Source organism: Papio anubis, chromosome 18 (assembly GCF_008728515.1).
Source record: "Papio anubis isolate 15944 chromosome 18, Panubis1.0, whole genome shotgun sequence".
In the NCBI taxonomy this organism is placed as follows: Eukaryota; Metazoa; Chordata; class Mammalia; order Primates; family Cercopithecidae; genus Papio; species Papio anubis.
Window position 1 is genome coordinate 40,401,879 of NC_044993.1, and position 14,645 is coordinate 40,416,523.

The following is a 14,645-nucleotide window of genomic DNA, read 5'->3' on the forward strand; positions in this document are numbered from 1 at the left end:
CTGGGCTGGCCTGGCCCTCACAGCCAGGCCACAGTGTTCTGTTGGACATGAACAGTTCTACAGCCCAGAAACATCAGACAAGACTGCTCGGTAACCATGAAGGATCAAACAAAGATGAGACCACTCTGTAGTCCTGCCTGAATGCAGACGAAAACATGAACATTGTCCAAATGACAAAACTGCCCAAACATTCCCCCTCCTGGCTCAAATGTTGCTTAACTAATTACAGCTGTAGCTTTGCTCTATTCCTCCTGCCGTCTAGAAAAGAATCATGGACATACCCAATCACAGAATTACCCTTGCTTCCTGACAGCATCCAGCCCAGAGAAACAGCCTGCAAAATCACTTAACGCAAGCCCCAATCCCATGATCTGTGCTGCTAACATCCCCTCCCCAAGACATCCAGGGGTGCGCATTCTCCTCCAGTGCAATGAGTCAATAAAGCCAACTTTGTTCAACTGAAAGGTATGTTCCTGGTAGCCTTTGGCTGGAGGGCATTGCACAATCCTGCAAAAGAGATATTATTGTTCTTATGTCACGGGTAAGGGAACTGAGGTTCAGAGATGTTAGGAAGTTGCCTAAGGTCACACAGCAGGGAGGTGGGGAAGCTAGAGTTCTCAGAGCTCTTCCCGTGAAAGCTTGTTCACATTTGTCCTTTCTTGTTTTACTTTACTATGTGTGTGCGTGTGTGTGCGTGTGTGTGTGGGTGTGCGTGTGCGTGTGTACGTGCGTGTGCGTGTGTACATGTGCGTGTGTGTGTATTGTGTAGTCATCAGTGCTGTTTGGGATGCAAATGACAGAACTCAAACCAGCTCAAGCAAAAACAGACTTTGGCTCAAAGGCCCTGTGGTGACTGGTGGAGGTTAAAAGCAGGACTGTGTTGATCTCAAGAACAGGAGCTAGGCGCCCAGACCCTGTTGGAAGTCTATCTCCTGCCCTTACTCCTTTCTCTCTGATGATCAGGCTTTTCTACTTCTTGGTTGATGCAGCAGAAAATACCCGCTGCCAACAACCCGCAGTTCAGCTCCCAACCTCTCAACACCGATTGGAGTGAAGAACTCCGATTGTCCTCCCTGGGGTGCTGCACACCCCTGAACTATCCCCGGAGGTTGGGAGGTGGGGCCCCTGGCCCATATGGGCTCTTGCAGTAATTGCACATAAGAGCTGGGGACTCCCTGAAGAGGGGAGAGGAGTTTCTCGGCTGCCGTGTGCACGGCCGCCTGCAGCAGGACCCTCGTGCCGCTGTCTGGCGCCTCTGCTCCTTGTAGGTGGATCCCAGCTCTCCCCACCTCACACAGCCGGGTGCAGGGAAGCTCACAGAGGCCGCCGGGGCCCTCACATCCCGGAGCTTTTTTCTTCTAACAAGACCCAGGTGTGAGGTGGCCATCATCGTTAAGGGATCAGCCACAGCCCCGCCGGTCGCCACTCCTGGGTCCGGCCCCACCTCCCCGGCACCCCAGGGTCTCTGGGGTCTGGCACTGTCTGGGTCAGTGTCAGAACCCGGGACAGCAGGGCGCGGCCAGACCAGACTCCCAGCCCGCAGCCGAGGGAACCCCGCGCTCAGGCTGCCCCGGGGCTTTTCAGCCCTCTCCGCCTCCCCGCAGTCCGCCCCGCCTGCCACCTCGTAGCCTGATGCCAGTGCCCCTCTCGCCCGCAGCCCTCACCCTCACCCTCACCGGGCGCTCGTCACAGCGCCACCTACTGGGCCCCGGGGCCTTTCAGCGTTTCCAGAGCTCTTCACCTGTGTCTCAACATCCTCCTCTTTTCTGAACACTCTACGTGCTTCAGCAATGAACTGACAAGTGTGTGCGTGTGTACCCAAGTGTGTCCCTGTGAGTGTCCCTGCCTGTGTCCCTGTGTGGCTCTGTGTGTCCTGCTCTGTGTATTTGCTCTTCCTTTCTTCCCCTTCCCGTTTTAGGCGTTTCTCCACCCTTCTTGCTCCACCCCAGGATCTTTGCTTCTATGCCAGGTGAATGGGGTGGGAGTGCGGGGTCCCAAGCATTGAAAGGAGGGGATCTTGTTTTGCATTGTACATCTCTTTCCATCTTCCAAGCATTACCCCTCTGTCGCCTTGAAACAGCCCTGTGGACCAAACGGGGCAGGTGAACCCTCTTTGCTTGGCACAGGTGGAGAGGGTGATTTGTTTTGTGCCACTCAGGGCAAATTCAACACCCCAAAATAGACAGGTCTGAAAGAGAACTCAGGGATCCTTTTACCCAGCCCCTCATTTCTTTGTATTAAATGGATCTACTGTATGGCTCAACCCTATTATCATGGTCCCTGCAAAGTCTGATTATTAGAATTATTGTGTAGGTGGAACCATATGAAATTGCCTATATTTGACTGTTTTTTATCCACAAGAAATCAATTTCACATGGTTCAATAGAATGCTAATTTTTAATTATATGACACCTGCCACACCCCATCCAATCCCAGGGCCAGAGTGTTCCCAGGGACTTACCCTACTTATGTGCCGGCCCCCACCCCCACCTTCTACAGACAGGAAAACCAAGGCACAGGGAGGTCAGGGGGTCTTCCAGGCTGCACAGGCAGTGACAGAGGGCTGAGATCCTGTTGGTTTGTCCCCTAGGGTTGAGGCTTCTTGCCTGGAACTTTCCCTTTGACTTCTAAATCTTTTCTTCTTTTTTGAGATGGAGTCTCACTCTGTCACCCAGGCTGGAGTGCAATGGCGCGATCTTGGCTCACTGCAACTTCCACCTCCCGGGTTCAAATGATTCACCTGCCTCAGCCTCCCGAGTAGCTGGAATTATAGGTGCCCACCACCACATTCAGCTGACTTTTCCCCTTTCTAGAACCTATCTGTTTATCTGTTGCAAGCTGCCCTGTTAGCCAGAATTAATACATGTTTCCTTTCGGAAAACACTGCAAGGGCATCTCCACCGCCAGATTCAGAGCATCAAGACTGAACAAACTAGATGTGCTTCCCACCCACAATCTTGTCAGGGCAGATAGAAAGCCAGGTGTGCCATGAAATGCATGCGTTACCCTGGTGATGTCCAGAGAAGAAGGGGAGGGGGCCCCCTCGGGGAGTGTGGCCAGGGAAGGCCTCTCTGAGGGAGTGACATTGCAGCCACCATCTCCCTGCAGGTCCCTTAGCCGCCCTCCCTTGCCTTTATGAATCTTGTACTTTTGAGCCATCCTGACCTCTTGGCCTTTCCTCAGCCTTGGGTCCGGAGGTTTTAATCACGAGGTTAACAACTCTCTTGTAACTGGAGCATTGAAATCCCTGAATGAAAGCAGCTCATAGGTTTAGTGAGGCCCACACGCTCTGCACTCTCCCCCTACCTTGCCATCCCTCCCTGCTGCCAGTTAATGTACCACTTTTATTTTTTTAAGGGGAGAAATACGATTTTTGACATTTATGTTCCTGGCTTTTGAGGGGTTGGAGCTGTGGGGTGTGTCGTGGGCTGCACTGGTGGCTGTCCTTGGGAGGAGGTCTCCTGCAGGGAGAGCACAAGTCCTGGGGAGAGTGCACTGAGGTGAGACCCCCCTCTGGAGGCCTTTGGTTGTTGCTTGCAGTGGGCAGGTGTCCGTCAGAGTGGAAAGAGCGGCGGCTGATCTGGTGCCTCCCTTGCTTCCTGGCAGGCACGGGGAGGGCTGGAGAGGATCCTACTGGAAAGACAGAGAAGAGAAGAAGAAAGGGCGGCCAAAGACCATGGGGGTGAGGGCCCATGTTCACGAGGCCTGGCCAGTACTGAGCCATATCCAGGGAGGCACATGGCGACCCCATTTCACAGATGAGGAAACTGAGGCTCAGAGACTGAGCTAAGGGGCACTCAGCTGGTTTTCCACCCAGGCAGTCTGGCCCCAGAGCCTATGCTCCTGGCTGCAATGCCTTCTGTTTCCAATCTCACTGGAGCCCAGGACTCACAGTCCAGTGCTCTGTGACCCCGGAGGTAGTGAGCACTGTGCCTGGGTCCCTTGACTGGATGCAGGCACGGAGGGATGGATGGGCACTGAGCGTGAGTGTTTGTTGCTCCCTGGACCTTTGTCCCTGTGAGTGTGTGTATTGTGGGGTGGAGCAGGGAGCTTGGCATTCTGTCTGAATCCTTCCCTCTCTCTGGGTTTCTGGGACTTGCTCTCACTCTTACCTCTCTGTCTTTCTCTCTTCGTTGTTGTGGTCTCCCTCTCGTTCCTCTGTCCATGTCTCTTTCTGTCTCAGTTTCCCTTTGTCTCTTTACATCTTGTGCCCTCTCTCTGTCTTCCTCTCGTCTTTGATTCTCTGTCTAGCTCTGCCTCTCTCTCTCTGTCTCTGCTCCGTCTTTGATCTCCCCCAACTGCATCTCCTTTACGTCTCCCGCTTTGTCTCCGTTTAGATTCTCTGTCTTGTTGACTGTGTGTCTCTGGCTCCATATTTCCTGGGTTCTTGCTCTCTCTTTCTCAGTTCTTCCCCCCTTTTTTTTTTTTTTTTTTTTTTTGAGACAGGGTCTCACTCTGTCACCCAGGCTGCAGTGCAATGGAGCAGTCGTGGATCACTGTAACCTCTGCCTCCTGAGTTCAAGCAGTTCTCGTGCCTCAGCCTCCCACGTAACTAAGATTACAGGCGTGCGACACCGCGCGCAGCTAATTTTTGTGTTTTTAGTAGAGGCGGGGTGTCGCCATGTTGGCCAGGACTGGCCTCAAACTCCTGGCCTCGAGTGATCTGCCCACCTTGGCCTCCCAAAATACTGGGATTAAAGTGTGAGCCACCGTGCCCAGCCCCTGTTTCTAATTTTTTGTCCATCTCTGTCTCTCCCCTTTCCCCCTCCCTCAATTCTCAAAACATGCAGTTTGTGGTCCCTTCCCAGGCTCAGCAAGCCCCGCACATCATGACAGACCAGTCCCGGGTGACCCTCATGTCATCGTCCCACACAACAGGCAGGGCAAGGGCCTGGTCCCTGCCCAGGCTGGGGAAGCTGAGCCGGGACATGCGAGGTGAGGTGTGCCTTATCCCCCGCCGTCAGGCGGACCTGGATGAGAGCCCCAGCCTCTGTGGTCCGTGTGAGCATGGGCCCATGTCTGTGTGCTTGTGGCTGAGTTTGCCCTGAGGTACCTGCCACACCCCCAATCCCTGTGGCCCCCACCTCCACCCCACCTGTGTCCTCCAGGTCCTCCCTGATCTGCATCACAGGCTAGGCCCAGAGTGGCCGCTGTTGGCATACAGTGGGCCCTGTGGATTTATCTCTGTGCTGAGATAAAGGGAGGCTTAGCAAACATGTCAGCCATTATAGCCAAAGGTTGTGCAAACCCCTACTGATCCCCCTGGCCCTCTGGGAGGACTGGGCCTCTCTGAGTCCTTAAGCCTTGAGGCCTGGAGGCTGCCATCTGCCCTTCTCCTACCCTACACCCTGACCTCTGCCTTCTGCTGTGTGGCATGGCGAATTTCTTCTTTACAAATGTTATTCAGCAAATCCACACAGGATGCCTGCTCGAAGTTAGAACTGTTCTGGCCACTCGTCTTGCCATCTACACCTTAGGGGTCTGAGGACAAGAAAGGCCCTGCTAAAGCTCCTTCATCATGGCAGATAATGTGACTCTGGCCAGAGGCGTCCCACCAGGCTAGTGCTTCATCACCTTGCTGAAGAATTAACTTTCTCCTGGGGCAGGGACAGAAAAGCACCCGATCTCCCTGTGCAGGGCTGAGAAGTCAGAGATGGGTGCCATTTGAATTCCTGTCTGTGCCTTGAAAGGGCTCCAAGTTTCCTGCGTTTAAAGGGAAAGGAATAAGTTTTAAGTTGGAAAACTTAATGGGTGTCCAGCCTCTCTACACCGTCCTCTAGCCTCACGGTCCTGGCAGGGGGGTAACATGAAAGGTGCCCATGGAGGACAGAGGCGCCAGCTCGCCCAAGCCCCGGCTGGGGACAGCCCCGCCCTCACCCACTTTAGAAGCCCCCTTGGAAGCCCCCAGGTAAAACCCCCACTTCCTTTATCCCAAGCCTCTTTTTTGAGGTTTGCCTGCATTTTTGATCTTAACAAGTTTCCTTTTTTTTTTTGTCATCTTTGCCAGAGCTTTTATGCGATTTCCTTTTATTTTAAAAATGGTGGCTTTCAAGCCTCGTCTCATCTACGATTGTTTCATGTTTGCAGGTTTCTAGAAGGTTTGGAGCTGGTCCCTGGGTGGGCAACTTCCCATCTGCTCCTTGCTCTGCTTGTCTGCTTAGAAGGGGCACACGAAGTGACAGCCCCTTTTCAGGGATTGGGGCGGGCCTTGAAGCGACAACCTCCTTTTCAGCTCCCCTCCAGCTGGGCTGGTGCTGATGGAGAAAGAGGCAGGGGGGTCCTCATCTTCCTGCCTCCCCCAAACCTCCCCTTCTCCACGCAGCAGCAGTAGACCTCATGGTTGCAGGCAGGCTGCCTGCATTCCAGCTTCTAGCCACATGACTTAGGGCAGCTACTTGCACCCTTTAAGCCTCAGTTGCCCCATCTGTACAGTGGAGAAAGTAATACTTTACCGTAAGATAACAGTAATAAATACTTATGAATCGTATAAGTAATTATGCTATAAGATGACAAATGGAAAGTGTTTGATATAGTGCCTGGCAAGGAGTGAAGACTTAATAAATACAACCTATTAGGACAAGTCTTTGGGCTCTCAGACCCCTGTGAGCTGGCCATTCTCTCTCTATCCATCCTCATCAGCTGCTTAGCCCATCTGGAATCTTCTTTGCTCACAAAGTGCCATCCCAGTAGTGCCACCATTCACCTGGCACCTTTGCAACACTGGATCTTTGCTGACACTGGTCCCTCTTCCTGGCACCCTTCTCATGCTACCTTACGCGGGAAGACTCCTCCATCCTTCAGGTTCAGCTCAATGCCACCCTCCCCGGGAGACTTTTACCTCCCCAACCCAAGTAAGAATTAACCCGGCCTTCTGCCTGTATAAGTGAATTTGATTTTTATGTCACTTAATAATGGAGCAAGTACTGGGTTGGTCTGTCTTTAGAATCTGAGAGATTTGCATTTTAATCTAATTTTTGGCAGGTGCTAGCTTTTCCATTTCATATTTGTGCAACCATGAGCATTCTCCTTAATCCCTCTTAGCCTCAGTTTCCTTCATTTGAAGATGGAGGTGGTGATACCTTCTATAGCGTAAGTTCTTGAGACTGGCTGGAAATGCACTGTGTATTTCCAGCATGGGAACACTGTGGGCACTCAATAAACACCTGATCATAGATGATCACTGAGCATTCTTAACTCCTTGGCATATAAATAGTGCTCAATAAATGGCAACTTCCTTTATATCATGTCCATTTTTGTTGAGGAACTCATTCATTCACTTATTTGTCAACAGATGCAAATATTGAGTAACTGCTATGTGCAGACTCAAGGAGACCTCCCAGAGGAATGAGAGGTATCTCTGCCCTTGCAGAGGTACACTGACAAGCTGATGCAGGCAGAGTGATGATGTCCTGTGATGTGATAGTGATGAGCCTAGCTCAAGGTTCAGAGGCCATATGGCACTTCTCTTGACCATTTGCTCTGTACTACACAGCCCATAGGCCTGCACATGCTAGATGCCTACTAAATGCCCCCGGACTGAATTATGTCTGATCCTTGGAAACTCAACCCGTCAGAGTTGCCCCGGGTTGGGCTGCCCCACACTTTAGCCAGTCCCCAGTGCCTTAGGACCAGCTCTCTGTTATGTCCTGATGCTTTCCTTGAGGGCTCCTCTACCTCAGAAAACCCAAAGTAGGCATGGATTTGGAGACAGAGCAACTCCTCAGCTCCACCTTCAGCCCTATGATTGATGTTTCTGCTGCTTCCTCTTCTCTTTTGCTAGTTTGTGTGTGTGTGTGTGTACCTTTATTTACCCTAGAAAGCAGACATAGGCTAACACATCATTTTGGTGTCCCCCAAAGCAAGCATTTTCAGATACTTCTTTCCACAGCCAGCCCAGGCCCTTTAGGACTCTACAGCACCATGGGGCCCCGGAGCACCTCAGGCCATGTGCCAATGATGGCTACACACGGAGACTGAGGATCTGGGTTTTGGAACCCTCCTCCGTCATCAGTCCAGCTCCACCAGTCCTACTCAACACATGTCATTCTTTTTCCATCTCCAGGACATTGTTTGCCCAGCCCATAGAACTTTAAAACTTCCCCCGTCCTTCTCACTATTCAGTTTTATGGTGGACATCTCCTCTTGGTCATGCAGCCTCCATTTCCCTTTATTAGAGCAAATACGTTCTGTTTGTTCATCTTCCTTTAGGAACCACATGCTCTCTTACTTGCCATCCTTGGGCAGCAGGTGGATGAACACTACCCTGCTCCCAGGAGAAGAACGTGTGACCAAGAGCTGAGTCATTCAAGTCGTAAGTCCCTCCGACCATATGATTGGCTCATGGATGCCCATGTGGCCAAAGAGGAGCCAAGCAGGCTCAATCACTGCCAGTCTGGTACTTTTGCTCCCTGGACTAGAAAAGGTACTCTTGGCCATTGGCCATGGAGTGGGGAGGGTCGAGGTTGGTTGCTGGCAGAGGCACCATTTGCAGACAGTCTGCCTGTAAGATACGGAGGAGAGATGGGGAATAAGTTATTTGTTCAAGTCGCTGTATTTTGCCACTTCTACCAACCCCCAGACTTCTTGGTTACATATACCAATAAATTCTGCTTGTCTGCACATGCTCACATACACACACACATACCTGCCTTTTTTTCCTTAAGCCACTTGGAATTGGGTTTTCAGTTGCCTTGCAATAAAAATATCTAGCCATTTGCTGGAGTCTCTGATGGATCTGAAATTCTAAGCCCTGGAAGCAGGAAGATAGGTAAAATGCACCCCCAAGGCCACTTCCGTGGTGGGATTGCAGGTGCAGCTGCCTTTTTTACCAACCCCCCTCTGCTTTTCCCTTTGGCCTTGCCTGTTGGAGAGAGAAGGCTTTTCCCCTTATTTGAGCTGAGAGAGGGACACTATAGAACAAGGACGCCCAAACGATCTTTCCTTCTGCTCCAGGGGTTAGAGGCCACTCTCCTTGGGTTTTTATTTTGTTTTACCTTTTATTTTTTGCAGATTTACCTTCCTAATTAGGTTCTGCTCAGGCAAATATATTAGGATTAGTCTGTAATCCTTGAGCTCACAGAAAGTGAGGGTGGGATGGCCCAGGAGTGGGCTGGGAGCCAGGAGGAGGAGGTGTTTGCTGTGGAAAATCCACCGAGCGGGAGATGCACGTGGATAACAAGGTGTGTCTGCACATTAAATGGGTTTCAGATGTATCATTTATTCATTGTTTAATCCAAAGCTATGAATTATTAATTATGTACTAGGTGTTGGGGAGACAGAAGAGAACAGGACAAGACACCTGTCTTCACAGGTCTCTAGTGGAGGTTGAGAGGTAATGAGCAGGACCAATGGTGGTAACATGTTGCGCAGGCTCCTGGGCCACTGCCTGTCGTGCTGTGGATGACTTGGGTCCCTGTCTGCTGAGGCTGAGGCTGCGGCTGCTCCAGCCCCAGCAGGTGGAAGAGGCTATTTAAAGAAGGGTGTTCCTACTTGCCTTTGTACATGTTTAGTCTCCTCTGGTTCCAGCTTTTTTTTTTTGAGACAGGGTCTCACTAACTCACCCAGGCTGAAGTGCAATGGCATGATCAGAACTCATTGCAGCCTTGGCCTCCCTGGGCTCAGGTGACCCTCCTGACTCAGTCTTCTGAGTAGCTGGGACTGCAAACATGCATCACCATACCTGACTAATTTTTGAATTTTTTTGTAGAGATGGGGTCTTGCCACATTGCCCCAGGCTGATCTCTAACTCCCGGGCTCAAGAAAGCTGGCTGCCTCGGCCTCCTGTGCTCACCCTCAGGCAGGCTTCCTGAAACCCATCCTCCGAGCCATGCATCTGGGTCAGGAGTAGGCCCCAAGCTGTGTCAGAACCGACGTCCTCCCATCCTAGCCATTCAGACAGTTTGTACTTCCCCTTTCTTTGTGGTGAGCCTCCTCTGGGTATTTGGGGTCCTCGGGGTCCCTTCCAGTAAGGAGGCATTGCTTTGGGAAGGAAGAAGGCAAGTGTCAATTCTCTCCCCTTCAGGCTTGTTGGCCCCAGAACAGTTGTGTCACAGCTTGGCAAGTAGAGAGTGTGGAAGGACGGGGTTAGCCCCAGTCAGGTTCCCAAAGTTGGGGCCACATCCTTCCCTTAGCCATGGTTGCTAACATGTGTCCACTAAAGCAAAGGCCCTTTCCTGAACAGAGAAGACCATTCCAAAATGGCCAGCGGCTCTACCTCAACAGACAAGCAATGGTGAAGCTTGCAAATGGCTCCTTCTTCAAGCACTGCCCGAGCGGCCCCTTGAGCCCCTTGAGTCCCTCAGGGAGCAAGCATCTTGGGGCACAGCTCGGGGGATTCTAGGCATCCCAAGGACCCCCACTTCTCCCGTGGGGAAAAGATAGATTCTACTCCAGGGAGTTGGATGTCACCGTCACTGCCCTGGGACCAGGAAGCCTGCTGAGCCTAGGGCTGCTGCCATGTATGGGGGAGGCCCTGGTGCAGGTTGGTGAAGGGCACTGAGACCTTCGTGGGGTGGAAGGGAGCCTCTCGATCGGGGATGCCTCTCACAAGGAGAGCATCGAGGCTGCCTGCCCTCCATTTTGCCTGTCATCATCTCCTGCAAATGGCCATTACAGGGCCCAGAGCTCTCCAGAAGGTCGTCCGCCCTGAAATGAAAGCCCAGTCTCCTTGGAGTGCATCAGAAGCAGGGTGCTGATGGCCCATCTCTCTCTCATTGAGGGGGATTTACATCTGTTAGTAAATTTAAATGATGAGTTAAATGGGGTTTAGATGGCACCGTGAGCAGGTATGTCATCTGCCTAATGACCACGCAGGCCCATTAGCAGTTTTTAAGCTCCCGTATGGGCACACTAGGGGCAATTCCTCCCCCGGTGGGGGACATCCTACCACTCTACCCCCACCCTCCCACCCAAAGCCTGTCCATTGCAGAGGACTCAGCCTTGGCAGAGAAGAGGGCATGAGCAGTGGCTGTGATGCGAGCTGGGAGGAGGGGGTTCTGCAGTCCTTGTCCCTGCCACCCCCTTCCTGCCTCCCTCTCCCCACCCTTCTTCCTCTTTCTCAGTTTGGGGAAGTCTCATGCTCTCCAACTCTTCACGGTGCAGCAGAGCCAGGTGGGTCCTGGGAAGCTGCTGAGCCCAACATCCCATATTAGAGCTGGAGAAGTTGAGAGTCCCTGGTTGGGGAGGAGGTTGGGGTTCTGTCTCGCCTCCCACTGAGGTGGACAGAATGCACCAGAACAGAATGGGTGTCAACTCTGCCTGTGTGGCATCTCCTGGGCAGCTTCAAACAAATAGGAGCCTGGGTTCTGCCTAGAGCTCCTGATTTCACTGGTAGGGGTGGGGCCTGGGCATGCAGGCCCCCAGGTGACGTGGCTCTGAGGTATGCCAGGATTGGGAACCAAGGGGTGGTTCAAAGGAGTAGCTGTGGACTGAACTGCCGTCAAAGCAACCTCTGTTTGCCTGGCCACACCAACCTAGGGCCACAGAGGGGGCATCCACAGCAGTGACATATATTTGTATTGTTTTGCTTTCACTATATATTGCAAGACTCCCAGAAACCCCCTCAAACTGTCACCCAATTATTTTGGGGACACTCCAGGCTTGCCTCCTGTAGACTCACAAACGTGTCTGTCAGCTACCAAGGGGCATCTATGTCTGCTGCCTAAGCAGTTGCTGGGGTCCCCTGGCTCCTGTCCCCATGCTCTGCGGGATCCCGCACCTGTTTCAGGCACCGTGATGTCAGCTAGACACACCTTGGGCCCCCTGGCTGTCTCCTTTGGGCCATCCTCCCCGCTGACCCTACTGGCCTCTGAGCGCCTCGCCCCCAGTGCTGGTGGGCTGACACTCCCACACTTTGGAGCTGCAGTGGGCTTCCCGTCACTGCTGCTCTCTGTTAGAGGCTGCTTGGTCTCACTGTCTTTTGAATCTCCATGAAAACCAAAATTTCAATTTTTGCAGAGACGCTCTTCTCACTCCCAAGGACTTAGAGTGAGCATGAATCCAGGAGGTGTGGTCAGAAGACGAATCTATACCTGCCAGACACTAGAGTCCTGGCTTCTCCCTGCCCCGAGCTCAGACCTTTGTTAAAGCTAAGCTGGTGTTCCCAGCTTTCCCTTTAGAAGGCACTGTATTCCAGGGGGCTTCCCAACCCGTCATGCTAGGAGACTCCTGGTGGCCCTGTCCTGCTCCTTCCACCCCCAATACCTGGATATATTCTGTTTCCATCAGGAGACATGCTTCAGGCTTAGGTAGTCCCGTCAGGGACCCCAGTGTCTTGTATGAGAGTTTCGCCTTTAGGAAGCATTTTCCTATATTCTACGTTGGTGGGCAGTTTGCAGTTGAGATTAGGCTCTGGCTTCTATCATAACCTGTTGCTGCCCCACCTTCTGCAGGCCTTTCCATCACTCCCTTTCACCCTCATGCTCAGGCCAGCCGTGTGGGCACACAGGTACAGATGGTCACGCTCTAGGAAGGAAGAGGGGCCATTTTTCCCCTAGGGCACCTTCCCCTCCCCTCTCATTGGCTAAAATGGGGTCACATGCCCACCCTTAAGCCAATCACTGGTGAGGGACCTGAGACAGCCGTGATAGGCTGAGACTTGCGGGAGCCTGTCCTCAAGGTGGGGAGGGGCTGAGTCATCACCCAGCACCAGGTTCCAGTAAGGACCATAGCATCTCCTTTCTGCACTTTGCATACTTACATTAGTTTCCTGAAGGTAGATTGTCACTAGCTTGCTGGCTTAAAGTAACAGAAGACCAGAAATCCAAAATCAAGGTATCCACGAGGCTGCACTCCCTCTGAAGCCTCTGGGGACAATCTGGTCCTTGCCTCTTCCGGCTTCTGGTGGCACCAGGTATTCCTTGACTCATGGGCACATCCCTCCAATCTCTGCCTCTGTCTTTGTGTCTCTTCACTGTGTGTCTCTTATAAGGATACTTGTCATTGAATGTAGTCCGGGATGATCTCAAGATCCTTAAATAATTACACCTACAAAGACCCTTTTCCCTATAAGGTAACATTCACAGATTCCGGGAGTTACAATGGGGACATATTTTTTTGAGGGCCACCATGTAACTCACTTCAATATTCGTTACCTCTGTCGGCGGAGACAAGGGTGGCACACAGTCTACTCTTGCTGGACAAACACCAGCATAGCTGAGGATCCAACACAGCAGGGCCACATGAGAGTTTGACCTGCGGTGCTGCCTGGCCTGGTCATATGGGGCCTGCTTGGAGGAAGAGGAGGAGGAAAAGTTGTGTCTGCTTTTGAGTTTACTTCTGACCCTCTCCGTGGTTTATTTTCCCCACGGTCCCATTTGGTCTTGACTTCCTGAATTTTTCTGTGATTGCAAAATTCTCCCATTGTGCCTTGCCCGACATCTGAGAGCAGTGAGTGGTCTGCCTGGCAATGAAAAGGAAAAAGTTTCTGGAAGACCCACCTGGGGCTAGAAGCCTTGAAGTTGCTGTGGGTCTGGGGCTTGTGAAGGGAAGCTGGAATGGGGGAGGGCTGCGTGGAGGCAGGGGACTGGCCCTGAAGACCAGAGACGATCTCCTGGTCTACAGCTCCCAGGCCCCTGGGGTGGGATGGTGTGTGTGTTGGGGGCACCTGAGTTGCCCACCTCAGGGGGACTTGGGGGTCCTCCAGGGCCCCAACTGGGAAGCCCCTATTGCTGTTTTTCCTAAGCCCCCAGGCCTAAAAGCTAGAGTCCCAGGGAGAATAAAACAGCCTGAGCAAAAAGGCTCCAAGGCAGTTCAAAGACAGAGAGAGACTGAGGATGAAGTTTTCAAGCCACATCCAAGGGGAGGGCTTTTCATCTGCCAGGCTTTGAATTGGGAATCAAGGCGGGCAAAGTTACTACCAGGTTAAAGTTTAAATGGCACAGAAAGGGGAGACAGGAAGATGAAACGACGGCCGTCTGGCCAGGGGAACAAAGCCGGAGCCCAGCCTGGGCACCTGGCTGCAGAGGCGCTGAGTGGTAGCAGTCCCAGCCAGGAGGGGCTGCGACGCTGCCATTGTTCAGCTGAAGAACGAAAGTAATTGAAAGGAAAGGTGAGCCAAGGAGAGGCAGCCGGCGCGTGTGACTGCCTGGATCGTTAGAAAATAATTTAAAGGGAACAGGCCTATCAAGCAGTTTCTCTTATGGAAATGCCATCATTGAAGAGAAAGGAAGGGGAGGGTGGGGGAACCTTTCATTCTTTGAAAAAGAGTGAGTTTTTTTTCCCCTCACCAAATACAGACTTGAATATTATTCGAAATTCCGTCATTTTGAAAACTTGCTTTACTCCCTAACTACCTAGGCTGGAGGGCCTCCACAAAACCTTGAGGCTTTGGGAACCCCGATGTTTAGGGGGAAGCGGGGATGACATGGCTGCATAGCCACAGGATTTTCATTATGAGACTGGGAAGCTCCCTACATCCTAAGGAAGCCCAGCCCTTGTTTAACCTCCTCCCTGGTTCTGCCTGCAATCCTTACCTCAGTATCGCCCCTAGCGCACTGCTGCTTGACTACCTACCAGCTGTGATTTCTGGGGTCTTGAAGACACAAACAGGTGAGTTAGCATCCTGCCCCAGGGGGTTCAGGTGCCCCTTACACCCCTACCTTTCTACACGAAACTTCCCTGTTCCCCCAGTATTTGACTGTACACAG

At 52.2% G+C, this 14,645-nt stretch overlaps 1 long non-coding RNA gene across 1 annotated transcript; it reads right to left on the bottom strand.

The window, feature by feature from the left end:
- Positions 1-8,411: 8,411 nt before the first annotated feature.
- On the bottom strand, positions 8,412-12,330 carry LOC116271294. The gene is made up of 3 exons (XR_004179786.1): positions 12,202-12,330; positions 8,645-8,749; positions 8,412-8,500 (listed from the first exon to the last, which is right to left on the bottom strand). It is a non-coding gene; the product is annotated as an uncharacterized LOC116271294 (long non-coding RNA).
- Between the last annotated feature and the right edge of the window lie 2,315 nt (positions 12,331-14,645).